Source organism: Rhinolophus sinicus, chromosome 16 (genome assembly GCF_057876585.1).
Source record: "Rhinolophus sinicus isolate RSI-liver-muscle chromosome 16, RSI-T2T, whole genome shotgun sequence".
Lineage (NCBI taxonomy): Eukaryota > Metazoa > Chordata > Mammalia > Chiroptera > Rhinolophidae > Rhinolophus > Rhinolophus sinicus.
The window spans coordinates 139666878-139687635 of NC_142516.1; the positions used below are offsets into that span (position 1 = coordinate 139666878).

Below are 20758 nucleotides of genomic sequence, written 5' to 3' on the forward strand. Positions count from 1 at the left end.
TATGCTATGGTTATACTGTTCATTTACTAGTGGATGGATTGTCTTTCTAAGCCAGTGATTTTTGCCACTCCTACCCATGACGCCCATCCCTAACTTTTCTTTCTTAGGCAAGAAAGGAGGAACAGCGTGCAGGCTGAGACAAAAATGTGCTCATAGAGTTATCATGGAGTGAGTGCCCTGTGTTCTCAGTCATGCAGTCATACTGTACTGAATGAATGGTTCCTTCCACAGCCTCTAAATTTTTCTCTCCAATGGGTCCATGTGACGCTTCTTAACAAATTGTTCCTCAGGATCAGAAATGTGAACTTTGCCCGAAGTGTGGTGATGCCTGCCTAGCGACATTGGCATCTCCAGACTATGAGTCACCACTCCTGGGACTGAATGAGTTAGAATTCAAATGAAGTGAGATTTAATTTCCATTTGAGTATGGACCACGTTCTGCTGGAAATGTAATTTAAATGAGAAGGCTGAGATCTGATTTAGTCCCAATATCTAGCCTGTTCATGACAGCAATGTGAGAACCCAGTATCTCGGGAGTGAGATGGATGAGATACAATCGAAATCACGATGCTCTTTATATATAGAATTGGACCATGGTGAAGGGAAGCATCTCTAATACCAACCAGAAGACATAATGTACATAAACTATGTGTGTAAGAGTGCACTCTTATGAAATGATTAGTGGTATGTATTGGTCACATATACACAGAAGAGTGTGCTTTAGGAACAAGAGGATCCTAAATTTTGTGTCTGCTTTCATTAAGGAGATGATTTTGGAGGATTCATTAGCTCCATGCCTCAATTTCCCTGGCAGATCTGTCCCTGCTCCCAGGAATCCATCCCTTCCTTCCTTCATTCCACACATGCACCGTGAGCACTTCTTCATGCTATGCACTCTGCCAGATGCTGGCTGTGCAACAGTGAGTGGGACCCACTCTTTGCCCCCAGGAAAGTCATAGTTTGGAGCGAAATACTGAGAAACAGGCAAATACAACTTATACTGGTAAATGCTATAATCAAGGTAGACCAAGGACCATGGAGCACCTGAACTAGCTTTGAGGAACTCATGGAAACTTCTGGGAAGACATCCTACCTCTAAATGTGAGGAAGAAGTAGGAATTGTAAACGCAGCGTATTATTTTTATATGTGCCTCTATGGGGCATCATACAGGGGTGGGATAATTTTACCTGTCCTTTTACAAGTCTAAGGGTCTTTGCATTTAAAGGTGACCCTAAATTTCCCTCCTTTGAGATACCAAGATGTCATTGTTTCTGTTATCAGCAATCTTGGTAGCTGAACTTTTGTCCTAGATGGGTAGAGAGACATTGAGGGCAAGGTCTTGGGAGAACAGCGATAAGAAGCACCCAGCTCTGAGGGGGGACCCTGGGACTGGTGGTGTGCTCTCTCCTGAGGCTGCAGATACATTGGAATGTTTGGAGACTTGCAGCATGGGTGACTGATTCTAAGTGGGAGTGTCTTTAGGAACTGACCCAGAAAACCTACCCTCACTTGGGCAAGGACATGAGGGAAGTCACAAAACCCACCATTATTCATTAACAAGACTGTTGGCAAATTTCTTGGGACTGGTAAGAGTGGCGGTAACTTAACAAGCTCAGTTATCTAGTTAAGAGCTGGTAAAGATTTTGCAGACAAATTGAACCCACAAGTGACGCTCTAAGACAAATCCTTTTAGAAATCAGGAGAGCATCAAGAAGTGAATAAATTACAACTCTTGTTTTGATGAAGTATACAATGTTTGTTATAACAATTGTTCCAGAAATTAAAAAAGGATTGACCTCATTAAAATGTCTCAAGCAGATTTGGTATTTTGAGTTCTTGGGCTAGAGTAAGCAAAAGCAACAATAGAATGCCTAAAATAATATCACTAGAGCATTGTTCTTCCTGCTATTATTAAACAACCACTAAAAAATGTCAACTATGGAACAATACAAAAGACATATTCCTACCATTCTTATGCATACAATGAAAGGGGATGTAAACCAGAACATATTTCAATTGTCGATTTCTTTTAAGGAATTTAACACTGTAAGAATTACTTTTGGAGGGGGGGGTGTCGTATTTTTATAGCCTGATACACAGTGAGCTGGTTCCATCCTGTGTTTCCCCTCCATTGTTCTCCTGAGGTCTTACTCCTGTGACATAAGTCTATCCTAGTTTTCTTCTACTTCTCTGCTGTTCTTCCTCTTCCAAACCCCTCAGTGTGGGTAAACCATGGGAACAGGCCTCAGCAGGCTTCCCTCTTGTCTCTAATCCTCTTCACCTATGGAGATTTCCTCCCGTGATTTGTTATCATTCCATGAAGGTGATTCCAAACTTTTTCCTTGAACTCCAGTCTAGTATCTTCATGTTCCCATGGAACTCTTCACCTGCTTTGATCTCAGACTTAGCAAATATATCCAGAACTGAACTTACTTTTACCCAGACCAACTGCCCTTCCCAACTCTCCCATTTTGGTCATTGGCACCCTTCATGTTTCCTGATGCGTGGCCTAGAGACTGTGACTTCATCTCGAGGCCTCACCCTTCCTTCTTTTTTATCCTCCATGTCACTCAGTCATCAGGTCTACCCTTCTTTCTACATGCGTCATAGAGTCTCCCCCCGCCCCTGCTGCTTTCTCTTTCCATAGCTATGACCCCATTCCAGGTCTATTCTCCTTTTGCCAGGATTGCCACAAGCCTCCTGACTCCTGCCCCTTCTTTCAGCCTTGTGTTCTCTCCAGCCGGTCTTCATGTTGTCATGAGTCTGTCTTCAGAGATCCAGTCTATGACCACATGATTCTTCTGCTCAGCATCTGACAATGGCTGCATACTATCTGACCAAAGGTTTTCATGTCTTTGGCTGGATGGGTTTTGTTCATTTGTTTTTCAATAAAGTCTTTATTTTTAGAGCGGTTTTAGGTTCAAAGCAAAATTGAGAGCAAGGTACAGAGATTTTTCATATAGCCCCTATGTCTGCACAAGCACAGCCTCTCCCGTTATCAACATCCCTCACCAGAGTGGTACATTTGTCATAAATGATGAGCCTATATTGACACATCATCATCACCACTCCCCAACATGCAACATGGGTAATTATCATGAAGGGCTAATCTCTGTGTTCTGTGGAGCAGTGCAATCTCTTTGAGCCTTGGGTCCCTAATCTATCAAATGAGGATAATACAGTGTCAGCGGAAATCTTCCAGTTGCTCAGTGAAGTTGAAGCAAGTAAGCATTCAAGAAATGTTGGGTGTTATCTCTGCTATGTGACTGGGGTCACGTTGTCTTATGTATGTTAGTCCGACACCCCTGACAATTATGAGATGCTGGAGGACATCGCTTCTTTTTAGAATGCCCCCACTGTCTGTGGGAGGGTCTGACACGTGGAGGGAAACCATTAATTGCTTGCAGTTTTCATGTTTCTGGTTGCCATTTACCTAGGACCCCTGAGAGAGTACCAATGGAGACGTGTGCTAACTCACGGAGATTCTGTTACATTACTGACCCCTGTGGTAGTTTTAAGGAACACAGAGAAAAGTAATGTCAAACGAAGGTGTTTCCTCTCAATTTGGAATTTGGAGTAGACGTTCCACCACAGACTAAACACAACTTGGAAATATATACAGTGCTGAACTCTTTATGTAAATAGTTTATTCCGTGGTTTAGTAATATTCCTAGTTTTGCTACACTTGGTTTTTAATCTGCCCACTCTAAGAACATTTTACGTTATCTGAGTTTTAAAGCTTGCTTGAATTGTGGTAAAGTAAAAGACAAATGCAAAGTGTTCAAATCAGATATGAAAACAATGTACTACATGCCGTGTGGGCTTTTGTGTATCTCTTGCTTATAAAAGAGAATTATCTAAACTCTTCATCTTTTATTGCTCTTGGAGTCAATACTTGTTCAGAATTTTGGAATTACTATTGTTTATTATCAAATAAATGTCTTAGTGTACTGTGGGCATTTCTTGTTGGGATAACAGCAAGAGATACCAGCTGTGAACTGGAAGAATCCAACTTGATGTTAGTTGCTCTATTCCCATTTCACCAAATATACCAAGAAGTGGAGAAGCCATTTGTATATTCACTCAGAGTTTAGCTGATTAAATAAATGTTGTCCAACTCAGCAGAATATTTGGAGACAATATTCCTGTATTTGACATCTAATAAAAATTGTTAAGAGTTTCTATTGAGTTTCAGCTTTAGAAAATAAACATATTCCTTTGTGAAGAACAAAACCCAGTATTTCTGGTTGTGTAACTCAACGTTTCCAAAGCTGCACAAACTTCTCCTAGCAGCCAGTCACATATTTAGCGATGAAGAAGGTTCAGAGTTTAGTGATACCGTGTTTCCCCCAAAACAAGACCGGGTCTTATATTAAGTTTTGCTCCAAAAGACGCATTGGGGCTTATATTCAGGGGATGTCATCCTGAAAAATCTGCTAGGGCTTATTTTCCGGTTAGGTCTTATTTTCGGGGAAATACAGTATGTGGCAGCATGTGTCTTCACTTGAAAGATAAATCTGACCTAACACTTTGCATTTAGCATAGGGGGAATTTTTGAGGGTACTAAGTCAGTATTGGTTTCCTGTTTCAGAATATTGCAAAGAAACCCAACGATAACTATTTTGGTATTTTTCCTTAATTTCTATTAAGATATAATATTAATGTATATTTTAATCAGAGGGAGACTTGGCTGCTGCATCTCTAACAGTATTTTTATAAAGTAAGCATATTTTATAATATTTAAAAAAATAAAAATTTCCGCTAAAATCCACAATTATTTTTTTATACAACAAATGACTTATTTTTGAGCACAGGAGTATTTATTTCCATAACATCCAAGAGCATTAGCTTTAAAATGTCATTTTAAAACACAGGCAACTCCTTTTCCCAATCGGCTTTAATTTTTGAGATGCATTTTAGAATTTTTAAACGAATACAGTAACACATTTTAATGTTGCAGAGTTATTACTAAGTTGCGTGAAACTTATTTGCTAGTTCCAGACTATTCCTGCGATAGAGCTTGACTTAAGGTAATATTATTATATTATCATTATTACCTATGATGTACAAGATTTTAGTAAGGAAAAAAGGCCACAGAACCATAGTTCGGTCCATTTTTTTCTAATGTCCATTTGGCAAATACTTGATCTAACTGTACCTTAAGTAAAAGTCATGTACTATCTGAGGGTTCAGCTTAATTCCAAGGACTCTAAAATTAGCTAGACAAAAGAAATGTCTATGTCTCTAAGGAGCTTGCATCAAAGGGAGATGTACACACAACTTCTTGGAAAGACAATTGCAATGTTTCAGATACATCCAGAGAGAAAAATAGTCCAGTGACCCACTTGCTGTGCATGGGGAAGCAGGCACTGCAGTTAAGCTCATGGATGCTGGTTTGAATCCCAGCTGTGCCTCTTATAACCGTGTAACTGCAAGCAAATTACCTACTTCCTTCTGCAGACATTTCCTCATCTGTAAAGTGGGGACAAAAATAATGTCCAGCTTAGAGAACATGTATGAGGATTAAACGAACTAATATTTGTGAAGCATTTATACAGTGCTGTCTTTGTGCCAGGAACTGGTTTGTTTGTTAAATTAAAAACACATTTTGAGGAATAAATAGCAAAGTAATTATACCATGAAGGCATCCTGGAGCTGGAGAAGACCACAAAAGGTCACCTGTACCCGTAGTTCTTGAACTTGAGCTCACAGCAGAATCATCTGGAGGGCTTGATGAAACATAGATACTGAGCCCCACTCCCAGAATTTCTGCTTCAGGGGGTGTGGGGTGCACCTGAGAACTGTATTTCTAATAGGTGATGTTGATACTGTAGGTTTGAAGACTATAGACCTTGTTCATTTTCTTCATTTTACAGGGGCAACTGTTTGATGGATGTGAGCTATAGACATGCTGTTCTGCGACATTAGTGTGGACTCAAATAGAAGCTGAACCATTGCATTTAAAGTGACTTTCCCAATTGTCATTATCTTTTTTTTTTCTTATTGGTTCTTGTTAAGGTTGGCAATTCCAGTTCCAGCTCTGTGGTGCTGTTGGGAAGCTTAGAAGTAGGAAGAAGGTTCTAGAAGTGTGCTCGTGAATTAATTTGGAGAGGGCTTGATTGGTACGAAGTGGGGACAGCTGGTGCGGAGAGAAGATCCTGGTGCCCTGTGGTCCTCCTTTCCACCTCAGGACATGGGACATGAGGTTTCTCATGATTATGTACTTTAAGTCAGATTTTGCCATCGTTAGTGGCTCCGTTCATTCCCACGCACCTGCTGAGACTGTATGCTTGAGGCTGGCCCAGGGCAGAACCCAGTCAGGGTTTGTGAGGCCAGACTCCCATCACATAACTTCAACTTCTTGCAGCGCCCACCCTCACCCACCCTCTCTGTGCCTTGGCCACTTGGCCCTCTGAATGAGGAATTTCTGTTTTGCATTTTATTATGGCCAAATCCATATCCTGGAGATTAAAGACCATTTGGGGTTAGCGGTTTAAAATAACTCCTAAATTTTGGTCAGGAAATAGCCTATAAAATTAAGATGAACTTGCCAAAACAGGAAAATGGGTCAGTGATGGGGAAAAAAATACCACAATGTAGGTAGTTCAGCCTCTGGGTCAGATGGATTTTGGAGAAGTACAAAACTTGGTTCAGAATCACTATTCACTGATACACTGGGGAGGGCACGCCGCTTATTACATAGGATGTGCACAGCCAGTCTTCTTGGTTCATCCCGCATTCATTCCTTTTACAAACTGTTTTTGCATGTAAACATGCTAACAACAGATGCTTTTTATCAGTTTGTTAAAGCAACGTTGAGCAAATAGCTATTGGGCGCCTTAGTAGTAATTAGATTTTGTTTTCACAAATGTCTCAAAATAATAAGACTGTATTTCTTCATTCTGGAATTCAGGCTTTTACTGGGATTCTACAATTAATCATTTTTTATTTCTTGTTGACCTTAGATATTTTCTCTTCTTTCTTGGCGTTATCATCCATTAATATATTACTAGAGTTATGTATTTGTTTTTATCTCTTGAGTAGATAATTCATTTAAAACATACATAACTTTGGGCATTGGTTTAAGCTAGAAGCCAAATTTATAACCAAAGTCCCAATGTTTTTTATATCAATAAAAATAAAACAAGAAAGGCTAAGAATTCATTTAAGCACATAGCACAAATTAATATGCTGATAACTCAGTTTCTTGATTTTGGCATTTGAAACCTGTTCAATAAATGTGTGTTGAGTACTCACTCAGGGTCAGAAGTTAGAATAATTCTAATAATGGTATAATAAATGCTATATTGAAAAATTAAAACTTTCACTGTTTGCTTTTTGTCCAAAAAGTTTTTACTTAGGTTCTGACTCTCTAAAAAAAGCATCATATAATCACAGACTCTGGAACTAGACCACATGTGTTTGAATTCTTGATTTACCAGCAAGAAGCTTTTTTACCTTGGGCAACCTATTCAACCTCTCTGTGCCTCAGTTTTCTGATCTGTAAAATAGGAGTAATGATACTATTCCTTTATTAGATTGTTGGAGTAAATAGATTGTAAATAGTACATGTGATAATACACGTAAAGCACATACATGAGTGACTGACATAGCATGAGTCCAAGAAATGTTAGCTTTTATTATCAATTTCATTATATTATTGATATTCATCTGTAACTAAAACTACATTGACTAAAAAATGTTTTTCTCTTACATGTATTTCATCCCTTAAAATGAAATAAACTTCTTGAATAATTTACAAATATAGGATTATAATGATATTCACACACTATAATTAATTAAATATGTTTTTATTGCACAATTTTAAGGGTATAATTCTACCCCTAAAACATTCCAAGATGGAAAACGGGGTTTGAAGCATGACAAAATTAAAACTAACAGAATCAAGTTGAAATGAAAGACGTTGTAGTAGTGATTTCATATAGGAAGTGACAGCGTTAGCACAGTTTCAACTTCTTGTGAGATACTCTGACAGCTGGTGTTTTAGAGACATTCAAAAGAGGAGTGTCTTCCATAGATTCTTTCCTGATAGTAACTAATGTGCAAAGAGCGTAGATTAATGGGACATTGTGCAAAAGTGAGAATCACCTTCGAGACCTTTCTCCCTGACCTTGGTAAAATGGGAAAGGGCATCTCTTCCTTAGCATGAAAAATGGTGGTACTCCAGGGCTGTTTCCTCAGCCTTCCAAATCATGAGGTTTCTTGTAGTCTGATCATTGACTCTAGTAACTTCCCACCAAAGCATCAACTAAGTCCAGAGTTGATGGGTCTGACTGAAGAGGATAACCCCATCTTTAGTGATTTATCATTCCTAATAAATCCCTCTGAAGTCGGTTAGTCATGGAGATCAGTGAGCTGCTTTGGTGTGTGTGCCGATGTGGAGACAGAGCCAAGTGGCGGCTCACTCATAGAAATCTCACCTGTTGCCGAGTTTGAGCTTACATTGGCAGCTCTGCATCTCTGTCTGCCTTGGGCCGTTTTCCATGATAAGCAATGTCTATGGGGCACCAGAGGTGGGGCTTCCAGCCACATAAACATTTGCCGCTGAGACCCATTTTAGAATTCACCTTAGGTCGGGTCAGAAAGCCATGGAGTGAGAGAGTGTAAGAGAACAATCCAAACACACTGACAGATTGAGGATGTTTATCCATTAAAAAGCCTAAAAATAGTCTAGCCCTATATAACTAGATAAAGAGTATTTCTACAAGGGTCTCTACATGTCTTAAGGAAATGAGTCTTATTTATACATTTTTATCTTAAATTGATCTTATAGAATGTTAGGGCTTTTTGTATGTTAAGTGCCTTCAGTTAACATATGTATGCATGTACTTGTATACATGTACATCTGTACACATATACACATTTATTAGATGTATGCATACATGAATATGTTATCTATAGATATAATTAATGGTATCCATCCATCCATTCATTCATACATTCATTCATGTAATAAATATTTATTGTATACCTGTTCTGTGCCAGGTACTAGTCTAGGCTGTGGAACAAAACAGGCAAGAATTGCTGCCCTCAAAGATAGTTTATGGAATTAATACAAACAATTTTGGCCTTCCTTCATGCTGAAGTAGAAAGTTATCTAAAAAGACGTCTCTCTTTGCTGTTTTAGGAATGGCTCACCTCAGAAATTCAACTCTGTTAACTTATAAATATAAGGAAGAGAACCGAATTCCTCTGTAGGCAATATTATCTACTTCGTATCTCTAACATAAATTCATGAGACTAACAGATATTCAGGGTTGTTCCAATGTCTATAGAAATTAGACATTTTGAAATACCTCTAGAGTAGGAAATAAGTTAGCTTGGTTTTCCTCTCTGCCCTGGGAATTATGCAAAGCTAGCTAGCTGTGGGAAAACAACTTGGATTGAGGGGGAACAGAGGCATCAGATGTGGAAACACCAGATAGAATGGAAACTTCAGAAAGCAAATGTGTTGCTACAGTGTTCATGACTTCCAAGCATTTTGACGAGAATGGCATGTGTCACAACAATGATGATGCAAGAATATTGTCCTTTCCCTTAAAATTGCATTGCTGTATGGCCAAGTCAGCAAGACCTTGTATGAAGAGGCTTGAGACAAACAGTCAAATGAGGGATGCTTATGTAATCAGCAGGGACACATTTGAGAACCTCTAGTTCCAAAGGACAAATGGTCATGCCACCCTCATCGTATACTGCAACTCCTATGGGAAGACTGCTGCAATGTGTAGCAGCACCCAGAAATGAAGAGCTGCTATTCTCAGGTTCAGCATTTACTCAAACCTGGAGGAGTTCTCGTCATGATGAGCACTTGAGCCCCTTTCTGTTGAGTTATGCTATTTGGCAAAATTGAAGTTGTATTGCAAAGACCAAGGTTTCCCAGGTTCCCTGGGCAAAACCAATCTCATTTGCGAGTAGAGACAAATGAATCAGAAACATGAAGCCTGTTTCTGTGAAAATATTGAGTGGCTTAAAAAAAGAAAACATAGGTTCTTGGCAAAATGTGTTGGCCAATTGTCCTAGACAATTGAAAGTACACATCTCTAGATTCCACTTGGGGTTGACGGATTAGGAAGTACCAATTGGTAGTCACATAATAGTCATGGGGACGTGAAATACAGTATGGATAATATAATCAATAATGTTGTAAAGACTGTAGGGTGTCAGATGGGCACTGGAGCTCTCTCTCTCTCTCTCTCTCTCTCTCTCTCTCTCTCTCTATATATATATATATATATATATATATATATATATATATATATATGTAGTCACGGGATGTAAAGTACAGCGTAGGGAATATAGTCAACGGTACTGTAATAGCTATGTATGATGTCAGATGGATAGTAGACTTGGTGGGGTTATCACTTTGTGAGGGGTGTAAATGTCTAATCGTTATGTTGTTTTGTACACCTGAGATGTTTTGTACATCTTGCAACTGTGAAAAGCTATTAATACGGGGGGGGGGGATAACGTAAAAATCTCTGATGAAATGTATGATATTACAGAGCCTTTTTGGTGGGAAATAATTATAGAAATAATCCTTAATAAGCTTAATCCCTTAATTGGCAATTCTCTTCTTAAATAGTGTCAGAGAGCAAAGAGGAAGTAAGATCAGCTGATATTTCCCATATGTCTAAACATCATGTTGAAAATGCAGACGTGAGTTTGAGTTGCTGTATCTGAGCCATTTTCTGCTGTATCTGAGCGGAATTGCTTGTGACCTCCAGTCAGAATGACAGGTGATGGATAGTAAACAGGAGGAGACAACTCCAAACTTTAATGCAACTTATTCTGGTCCTGGATGGTGTGAAAATGTGTAATTTGAGGAACTCAATATTAACCTGAAAGCTGTGCAGGACAAAATCATTAGGTTGAGTTTCTCATTACTAATAGCCTTGCAGGTGGACCTGACAACCACTAGCTTGAATAGTGTTTTTTTGTTCTTACATTTTTTCAATTATAGTTGACATTCAATATTATTTTATATTAGTTTCAGTGGTTAGACATTTGTATAATTTATGAAGTGGTCACCCTGCTTAGTCTAGTACCCACCTGGCACCATACATAGTTATTACAACATTATTGACTGTATTCCCTATGCTGTTCTTTACATCCCCATGACTATTTTGTAACTACCCGTTTGTGCTTCTTAATCTCTTTACCTTTTTCACCTTCCCATCTGGCAACCATCAGTTTGTTCTCTGGATCTATGAGTCTGTTTCCGTTTTGTTTGTTCGTTTATTTTCTTTAGATTCCACATATTAGTGAGATCATATGGTATTTGTCTTTCTCTGTCTGACTTATATCGTTTAGCATAATACCCTTTAGGTCCATCCATGTTGTTGCAAAAGGTAAAATTTCATTTTTTTTATGGCTGAGTAATATTCCATTGTATAGATGTACCACAATTTCTTTATCCAATTATCTATTGATGGACATTTAAGTTGCTTTTGTATCTTGGCTATTGTAAATAGTGCTGCATAGTGAACACAGGGGCGCATGTATATTTTTGAATTAGTATTTTGGATTTCTTTAGATAAACACCCAGAAGTTGAATTGCTGGGTCATAAGGAATTCTATTTTTAATTTTTTGAAGAAACTCCAAACCATTTTTCATAGTGACTGCACCAATTTGCAATCCTTCCAATAATACACAAGGGTTCCCTTTCCTCCACATCCTCACCAACACATGCTGTTTGTTGATTTATTATTGATAGCCATTCTGACAGTTGTGAGGTGATATCTCATTGAGGTTTAATTTGCATTTCTCTGATGATTAGTGTTATTGAGAATCTTTTCATATGTCTATTGTCCATCTGTATGTCATCTTTGGCGAAATGTCTATTCAGGTCCTCTGCCCATTTTTTAATTGGATTGTTTGTTATTTTGGTATTTAGTTGTATGAGTTCTTTGTAAGTTTTGGATATTAACCCCTTATTGGTTGAATCATTGGTGAATATCTTCTCTCATTCAGTAGGTTGTCTTTTTGATTTGTTGATGGTTTCCTTTGCTGTGCAAAAGCTTTTTAGTTTGATGTAGTCCCATATGTTTATTTTTTCTTTTGTTTCCCTTGCCTGAGGAGATGTACCAGAAAAAAATATTACTAAGAGCAATGTTCTGAAGAATTTGCTGCCTATGTGTTCTTGCAGGAGTTTTATGGTTTCAGGTCTTACATTTAAGTCTAAGATATTTTGAGTTTATTTTCGTATATGGTATAAGAAAGTGGTCTAGTTTTAGTTTTTGCATGTATCTGTCCAGTTTTCCCAACACCATTTATTGAAGAGACTGTCTTCACCCCATCATATATTCTTGCCTCCTTTGTCATAGATGAAATGATCATATAGACATGGGTTTATTTCTGGGCTCTCTATTTTTTTCCATTGATCTGCGTGTCTGTTTTTATGCCAGTACCATGCTGTTTTGATTACTGAAGCCTTGTACTATAGTTTGATATTAGTAGTAGGATACCTTCAATTTTGTTCTTTTTTCTCAAGATTGCTCTGGCTATTCGGCATCTTTTGTGGTTCCATATAAGTTTTTAGATTATTTGTTCTCGTTCTGTGAAAAATGCCATTGGTATTTTGATAGGGATTACATTGAATCTATGGATTGCTTTGGGTAGTAAGTACATTTAATGATGTTAATTCTTCCTATCCATGAGTACTGTATATGCTTCCATTTATTTTTATCTTCTTCAGTTTATTTCTTCAATGTTTTACCTCCTTGGTTAGATTTATTCCTAGATATTTTTTTGATGCAATTGTAAGTGGGATTGTTTTCTTAATTTCTCTTTCTGATAGTTTGTTATTGGTGTATAAAAATGCAACTCATTTCTGAAAATTAATTTTTTATCCTGCTACTTTACTGAATTCATTCATTCATTCTAATAGAGTTTTGGTAGACTCATAGTATCATGTATTCTGCAAATAATGACAGTTTTACTTTTTTCTTTCCAATTGGGATGTCTTTTATTATTATTTTTTCTTGTCTGATTGCTGTGGCTAGGACTTTCAATACTATGCTGAACAAAAATAGTGACAGTGGACATCCTTGTCTTGTTCCTGATCTTAAGAAAAATGTTTTTAGCTGTTCGCTATTGAGTATGATGTTAGCTGTGGTTTTGTCATATATGGCCTTTATTATGTTGAGGTATGTTCCCTCTATTCCCACTTTGCTGAGAGTTTTTATTATAAATGGATGCTGGATTTTGTCAATATTGATATGATTGTATGATTTTTATCATTCATTTTTTTTAAGGTTTTGTTGCGGGAGGGGAATAGTGTGTATTTCCAGGATTTTTTTATTGGGGAACAGTGTGTTTTTCCCAGGACCCATGAGCTCCAAGTCGAGTCGTCCTTTAATCTTAGTTGTGGAGGGTACAGCTCAGCTCCAAGTCCAGTTGCCATTTTCAATCTAGTTCAATCAACCAACGGAGCCATCTGGCTGCCCTTTGGCAGCTCAGTGACAGTTCAGCTCAAAGTGCCGTGTTCAATCTTAGTTGCAGGTGGCACGGCCCACCATCCCATGTGGGAATCGAACTGGCAACCATGTTGTTAAGAACCCACGCTCTAACTAACTGAGCCACCGGCTGCCCACTGGGAGCTCACCAGCAGCTCAGCTCAAGTTGTTGTCTTCAATCTAGTTGTGGAGGGCGCAGCTCACTGGCCCATGTGGGAATCGAACCAGCAACCCTGTTGCTCAGAGCTTGCGCTCTAATCAACTGAGCCATCTGGCCACCCCTGTCCTTCATTTTTTTAGGTGGTGTATCATAGCAATTGATTTGCAGATATTGAACAAACCTTGCATCCCAGGAATAAATCCCACTTGATCATTATGTACGATCTTTTTAATGTATTGCTGAATTTGATTTGCTAATATTTTGTTGAGTATTTTTGCATCTATGTTCATCAGGGATATTGGCCTATAATTTTTTTTTTTTTTGTAGTGTTTTTGTCTGGTTTTGGAATCAGGTTAATGGTGGCCTTGTAAAATGAGCTTGGGAGCCTCCCTTCCTCTTGAATGTTTTGGAATTGTTTTAGAAGGATAGGTGTTCTCTTTTGATGTTTGGTAAAATTCACCTATGTAGCCATGTCGTCCAGGACTTTTGTTTGTTGGGAACTTGTTGATTACTGATTAGATTTTGTTTGTAGTAATCACTCTGTTCAGATCTTCTGTTTCTTCTTAATTCAGTTTTGGAAGATTGTATGTTTCTAGGAATTTATCCATTTCTTCCAGATTGTCCAATTTGTTGGCATATAATTCTTCATAGTATTTTCTCATATCTTCTGTATTTCTGTAGTGTCAATTGTCACCTCTGCTCTTTCATTTCTGATTTTATTTATTTGAGTTCTTTCTCTTTTTCTTGGTAAGTCTGATTAAAGGTTTATCAATTTTTGTTTATCTTTTCAAAGAATTATCTCTTGGTTTCATTGCTCTTTTGTATTATTTTTTAAGACTATTTCATTTATTTCTACTCTGATCTTTATTATTTCCTTTCTTCTACTCACTTTGGCCTTTGCTCTTCTTTTTGTAATTCCTTTAAATGTAAGGTTGGATTGTTTATTTGACATTTTTCTTGTTTCTTGAGATAGGTTTGTATTGCTATAAATTTCCTTCTTATCACTGCTTTTGCTGTGTCCCATAGATTTTGAGTCATTGTGTTTTTATTTTCACATGTTTCAAGGTACCTTTTAATTTCTCACTTAATCTCATTGTTAACCCATCTATTGTTTTGTAGCATGTTATTTAGCCTCCCTGCGTTTGTGTATTAATTTTTGATTTGTGTGTATTAGTTTTTTACCATTGTGGTTAGAGAAGAATCTTGATATGATTTCAATCTTCTTAAATTTAATGAGACTTGATTTATGGCCTAACTTGTGTTCTGTCTTAGAAAATGTTCCATGTGTGCTTGAAATACTGCTTTGTGGTGAAATACTCTAAAAATATCAATTAAATCCATCTGGTCTAGTGTATCATTAAAAGCCGCTGTTTCCTTGTTGATTTTCTGTCTGGATGATCCATCCATTGGTGTCAATGGGTTGTTAAAGTCCCTTACTTTGACTGTATTACTGTCAGTCTCGCCCTTTACGCCAGTCAATATTTGCTATATGTATTTAGGTGCTCCTATGTTGGGTGCATAAATGTTTACAAGGGTCATATCTTCTTGTTGGATTGATATCTTTATCATTATGTAACATTCTTCTTTGTCTCTTATTGTAGCCTTTGTTTTAAGGTCTGTTTTGTCTGATATAAGTATTTCTACCCCAGCTTTTACCATGTTTCCCTGAAAATAAGACCTAGCTGGACAATCAGCTCTAATGCATCTTTTGGAGCAAAAATTAATATAAGACCCGGTATAATATTATATTATATTTTATATTAAAGATCTGGTCTTATATTATAGTAGAATAAGACTGGGTCCTATTAATTTTTGCTCCAAAACACGCATTAGAGCTGGTTTTTTCCTCATTTTGCTGCTTCTCTGTGTTTGTTTTTATGTATTAGGTAGATGTACTAGGTTTCTCAGTCTTGGCCGAGTGGTCTTATGTAGTAGGTGCCCTGTGGAGTCCAGTTGCACAATATCCCTGATCACCTTCACCAGGTGCTCCGGGAGTACCCTTTGTGTGGGTTGTGCATGGTGGTATTGATCCTCAGGCTGACTAGCTGCGAAGAGTGGCCATGCCCACAGTATACAAACTGCTGTGCAGGGGCTGACTCCATGGAGTGGGATTTGTCTAGTGGGCTCTGGTGCCTGCCAAGACCACCCTTTGGTTGTACCACTGGTGGGGCTAATTGGATGGTTCTCTGTTGTGGCCTGAAGGCAGCCTCTGGGTGTGTTGGTTCTGGTGCCTCTTTGGAGGAGCTCCCATGAAGGCCAAGGTCAGCCACTGCCTGTGACCGGACTGAGGCTACCTGGTAGGAGCTACAATGCGATCCATGGTTGGTCACTGCCTGTGCTGGACCTGGAGGCGTGTGGGAGAGGCCATGCTATGAACCAAAGCTGTCTGCCACCCGTTCTGGGCCGGGAGCAGCTCTGAAAAAGGGCCAGGATATTGGGAGGCCTGCTTCCACCTGCCAGCTACCTGTAAGGCTCAGCTGCTGAAAGAGCCTCGTGTAGGAGTTGGGTGAGTCGGGGTCTTAGAGAATTACCATGGTGGAGCGAGTGGCGTTCACCAGGTTAACGCAGATTCAGCTTTGGCCCCAGTGCTGAGTCTGGAGCCACTGAGCAAAAGGTTCAGAGCACACCGAGGCTAGCCGCTGCCCACCTGGGGCCCGTGGACCCCTGAGAGCTATCCAAGAAAGACGGCTTTGCTGGCTGGGGCTGCCTGCCCACTGCTGAAACTGCCTTTGGCAGTGCACAAGCTGAGCTGAGGCTGCCTTTTTGCTGCTGAAAGTGCTTCCAGTAGAGCGTGAGTTGGGTGGGGCAGGGTCCCAGGGAGTCAGCAGGGTGGAGCAAGCAGATTTCACTAAGCCAATACAGATTCAGATTTGGCCGTGTGGGGGGAGTGTTCAACACAAAAGATGGCATCCACTCATCAGCTGCATGGGAAGAGGGCTCAACAGAGGGATAGTGGCCGCTGTCCCTGTAGCCCTCCCCATGAAGCCATACAACTCTGTCTCTCCCTGTATGTCTCTGGCACCTCCCAAGTCACCGTCCCTCCACTGGAGCCCAGGATGAGTGCCTGTGAGTAAGTATGTTTGTGGGCCCTTTAAGAGGATGCCTGAATTTGCAGCAGCCTTCTGTTTCAGTCTGATGGATGGAAACCTCATTGTTTTTCATAGATAGATGTTGTGGGGGCTTCTTTTCATGGTATTGGTGTTCTGGGCTGGGGAGCCTCGTGTGGGCCGGGGCCCCGTGCTTCTCAGGGGAGATCTCTGCAGCTGAGATACCCTCCCCCAAATTCTCACCTGCCACACATGGGTATGGGACCAGCCCCGTTCGAATCTCCACCCCTCCTACCAGTCTTGATGTGGCTTCTTTATATCCTGTTCAGCTAGTCTTCAGATGGTTCTCTGGACTGGTTGTTCCATAATTGAGTTGTAATTTTAATGTGGTCATGGGAAGAGGCACATGCACAGCATTTACCTACTCTGCCACATCTCCCCTGAACTCTTTGTATTTTATTTATTCTTCCCAGAGTCAGAGCCTTGACACGTGTGAGAGCCATCAGTTTTGATGGCCCGAGGACATACAAAGCAGAAATTTCTTTATATGCAACAGTTTTGCACACCTTTGGTCTTATTTGTTTAAAATTCGCTAATTTGTGTGGGTGGCCAAGCCCCTACTGTGGCACTAGGTGCAAGTGTAACAGAAAATGGCAGGGCTTGGGGTCTGTACCATCTGGTTGGCCCCTTTGTGTATGTCCTGTGCTGGATGAAGCATTCACTTAAGGCACCCTAAGATGGAATCCAGCATTTATCACCAGTGGAAACAGAGTGACTGCAGATGCTTTTAAGAGCAGCTCTGGGGAAGAGGTTTAGGTGGGAATTGAGATTTTTTTATAGCAATCAATAATTTATTTCCCCATAACCACAGAGTCTACCTGTGAGTATGAGGTATGTCATTTCCAGCGACTAAGTGAGATTACCCAGTTTTACCTTTGTGTGCTGGTAATAGCCCTGGACAGTTGTGTTTCTCTTAATCCTCCATATGGAGATAACTGTCTTGGATGGCTTGCTCACTTACCATGCCACTTCCAGAAATTATCACTAAGCTCCTGACCCTCTCCCATACCCAGGGCCATGCAGGTGGGACTGCTGTAGCAGGGAGCTTGCAGCCCTGGGTGTGAAAACGACATGGAGGTCATCCAAGCTAGGTTTTCCTGACATTTGGTCTCTGTTTCTAGTTAAAATAAATTAAAAATCAAAGGTGGTTTTGGCTATCCATTCCTAAATTAGAGTGGTGGGAAAGAGTAGATTAAAAAAAAATAGTCTAGCTATCATTTTACATTAGATATGTGTATCAAATCAATACATTATACTTCTTAACTTTACACAATGTATGTTAATTATATCTTAATAAACTGGAAAAATGTAATTGAATTTTTAAAAATTCATCTTACAAGGAAAAAAAAAATTATAGTCTAGTCTAGACCACAGCATTGCCTCCTTCATTGGGGTGGAGAGTCCATGAACCCTTTGAAATCATATGTGTATTTAATAAGTCTGTGCACAGCAGATTTTTAAGGAGCTGATGCCTGGAGCATTTATCAGGTCTCTTGAAAAAGACGTATAAGGAAAAAGCCCTTGAATTTGGCAATGGACATGAACAGAGCTAAATTTGACAATGGCTCCAAAGAATTGGCTCTTAGAAACAGGCAGGATGCAGGCACTTCTAATGGTGATGGGAAAGTTGGTCGAGGAAGACAATTTTGGCAAACATTAATCTTATTGTCTGAATTAGATGTTTGGCATTTATCTTTTATTTCCTGGAACTGTGTGCAACCCCTATCTTCTCATCTGCATTTCAATTTCTTTGTGCTCTTTCAGTATCTAACACAGTACATGAGCCTCATTATATAGAAATATGCTCAACCAGTGTCTGTTGATTGGCTCATTGATTGCCGGGGCCATGCTAGAGAAATTGAAATCTGGAGAGGAATCTAGCATTCCTTTATCTGCAGATGGCAGAAGCTGGCAATAACTTTAAGAATTCAGTTTGTAGCTCGTGAAGTGGGAGAAAAGAGAAAAGGGACCACTGAAGAAGCTGTGTAGTCCACAGGGGAAATGTTTCTTAAAAAACAAGATGTTATGTGTTCTTCTGAAGTGGTACAGTGGACTTTATGACACAATGGAATACTGCACATTATTGAAGGCCATTATACTCTAAGCACCTGCTTTGAGGATGGAGGATACAGATATTTAAGGTCTAATCCTTCCTGTCAGCCACATAAAGCAGAGAAGGGAGTGCTGAGAGGGCAATGCTGGGGTCGGGTTTGCCTGGCCCAGCCTGGTCTATGCCTGTGACCTTGGTGTAATCATTAATTATTTATAGTGATCCCATTCACTGCTAGCAACGTCCTGATCTGGAAGATAAGTTGTGTGGGCAGCCCGATTGTTAGATTACATGGTTAAAGCTTTCCACTTAGTCTTGAAAAATAAAGTAAGTTCTTTGGTGCTGAGAGATAGTGAAGGCAGTAAAAGATAAAATCAAAAGTTTGGAAGAATTTGGTATAAAGTGTAAAGATGGTCAAAGAGACAAGTGGATTTTGACTGTAGGAGCTTCTTGACGTCAGTGAAGATTTCCTAGGGGAAGGGCATGAAAGCAGTGGTTTAGATGTACAATTTTAAGGTCAGGAGGGGGATGCCATCACTATTCTTGGCCAGGTAGGGGTCGGCCATCGTCCTGGGAGAAGGATAAGCAGGGCTATTATTCACTTCTCAGTGTACTTGCTCCAGGCTGAGATGGGCCCCCCTTCTCATGATTTACGCACCTCTGTGTTTATCCAAGAGCACAGAGCCCTGATCCTGGGGGAAGCTAGCACTGTTAGCTTCTGCCACTGCCTTGGTGCCCCCCCTTCCTTTGTTCACTTAACCAGCTCTGATGGAGACTAGCTAAGTGGCCAAGGTCACAGGCAGAATGAAGTTGAAGTCATGCCCAAAACACGTGGGGTGGAGAGAGGGGAACGGGTGGAACGCAGCAGTGGAGATAAGGGTTTGGAGAGGTGGGTGTGGTTAGTGAGCTGGAGGTGACTCCAGGAGAAGGAACCACGGGAGGGCATAAACACTACAGAAGAGAAACCGCACGCAGGGCCAGCAGCTTCAGTTGCTATTAGAGAAATGATCACGGACCGTTGGGGTGAGCAGTTAGGGAGCGAAGTTAGAGTCCGAAGAGAAGAAAGGAGCAAGGAAGCCGGAGGAGGTTGTGAAAGGAATGTTAGGGGTATGTTGCCTTTTAAGGAAAACTCTAGTGTAATACAAACATGTTGTGGGTCATTAGATGTACTGATTAAGAGAGTAAATTATAAAAGAAATTATGTCTTGGACATAAAATTTAAACAATGCAATGACATTTTCATGATAAAACTAAAGCTGTACAGGCTGGATTTCCTCTAGGAGGACATCAGAACCCTAAAGCTGTTCAAGTTGCACATTTCAGTTTGTGGTATGTTCACATGTGCACACGTGGGGAAGTGTATTCACATATAGTGCATGGCTGAAAACTAAATTTTAATTAGGCTTCAATTAACAGGAAAAAATGATAAAACCTGCATTCCAGCATGTAAACATTACTGAATGTGAAACGGACGCTTCCATTTAGAAAAATACCAAATTGTCTTCCAAATGAGCCAGAATACTGCCAATGTGTTTGTACCTATCAGAGGCTTCCGGTGAGCCAGCCACTTCACTTTGCACATCTCTGTTCAAGATGAGACCCTCTCTTATTACTTCCTGGAGGCCTTAACACCGACCTATTCATCTTCCATGAGGATGTGGAAATGGAGGTCTGGCATATGCTGGTCTGGTTAATCTGCAAGCAGAACAAATTGTCGATCGGGAGATTTGGAAAGAGGTCGTCTGTGATGAGTCGATCCCGTGAGGAAGCAACCTGTGGCATTTGTATCTCGTGCTCCTTTACATCTTGAGTTTTCCACAGAAAAGGAAGCTGAGACGTTAGTATTTATTCCCCAAAGGGTTGCTATGCATATTCTCCATGCAATTATGGATTTAGGTCCATCATTATTTTCTAATAAATGCATTAGCTCACATTTTTGTGATAATTTTAATTTTCGTCTGTGC

General features: G+C 39.8%; 1 protein-coding gene across 1 annotated transcript in view; it reads left to right on the forward strand.

Moving 5' to 3' along the window:
• COL4A1 (collagen type IV alpha 1 chain) overlaps positions 1-20758 on the forward strand; it is a 145620-nt gene that overhangs the window by 2416 nt on the left and 122446 nt on the right. The gene's annotated exons all lie outside the window — the stretch shown is intronic.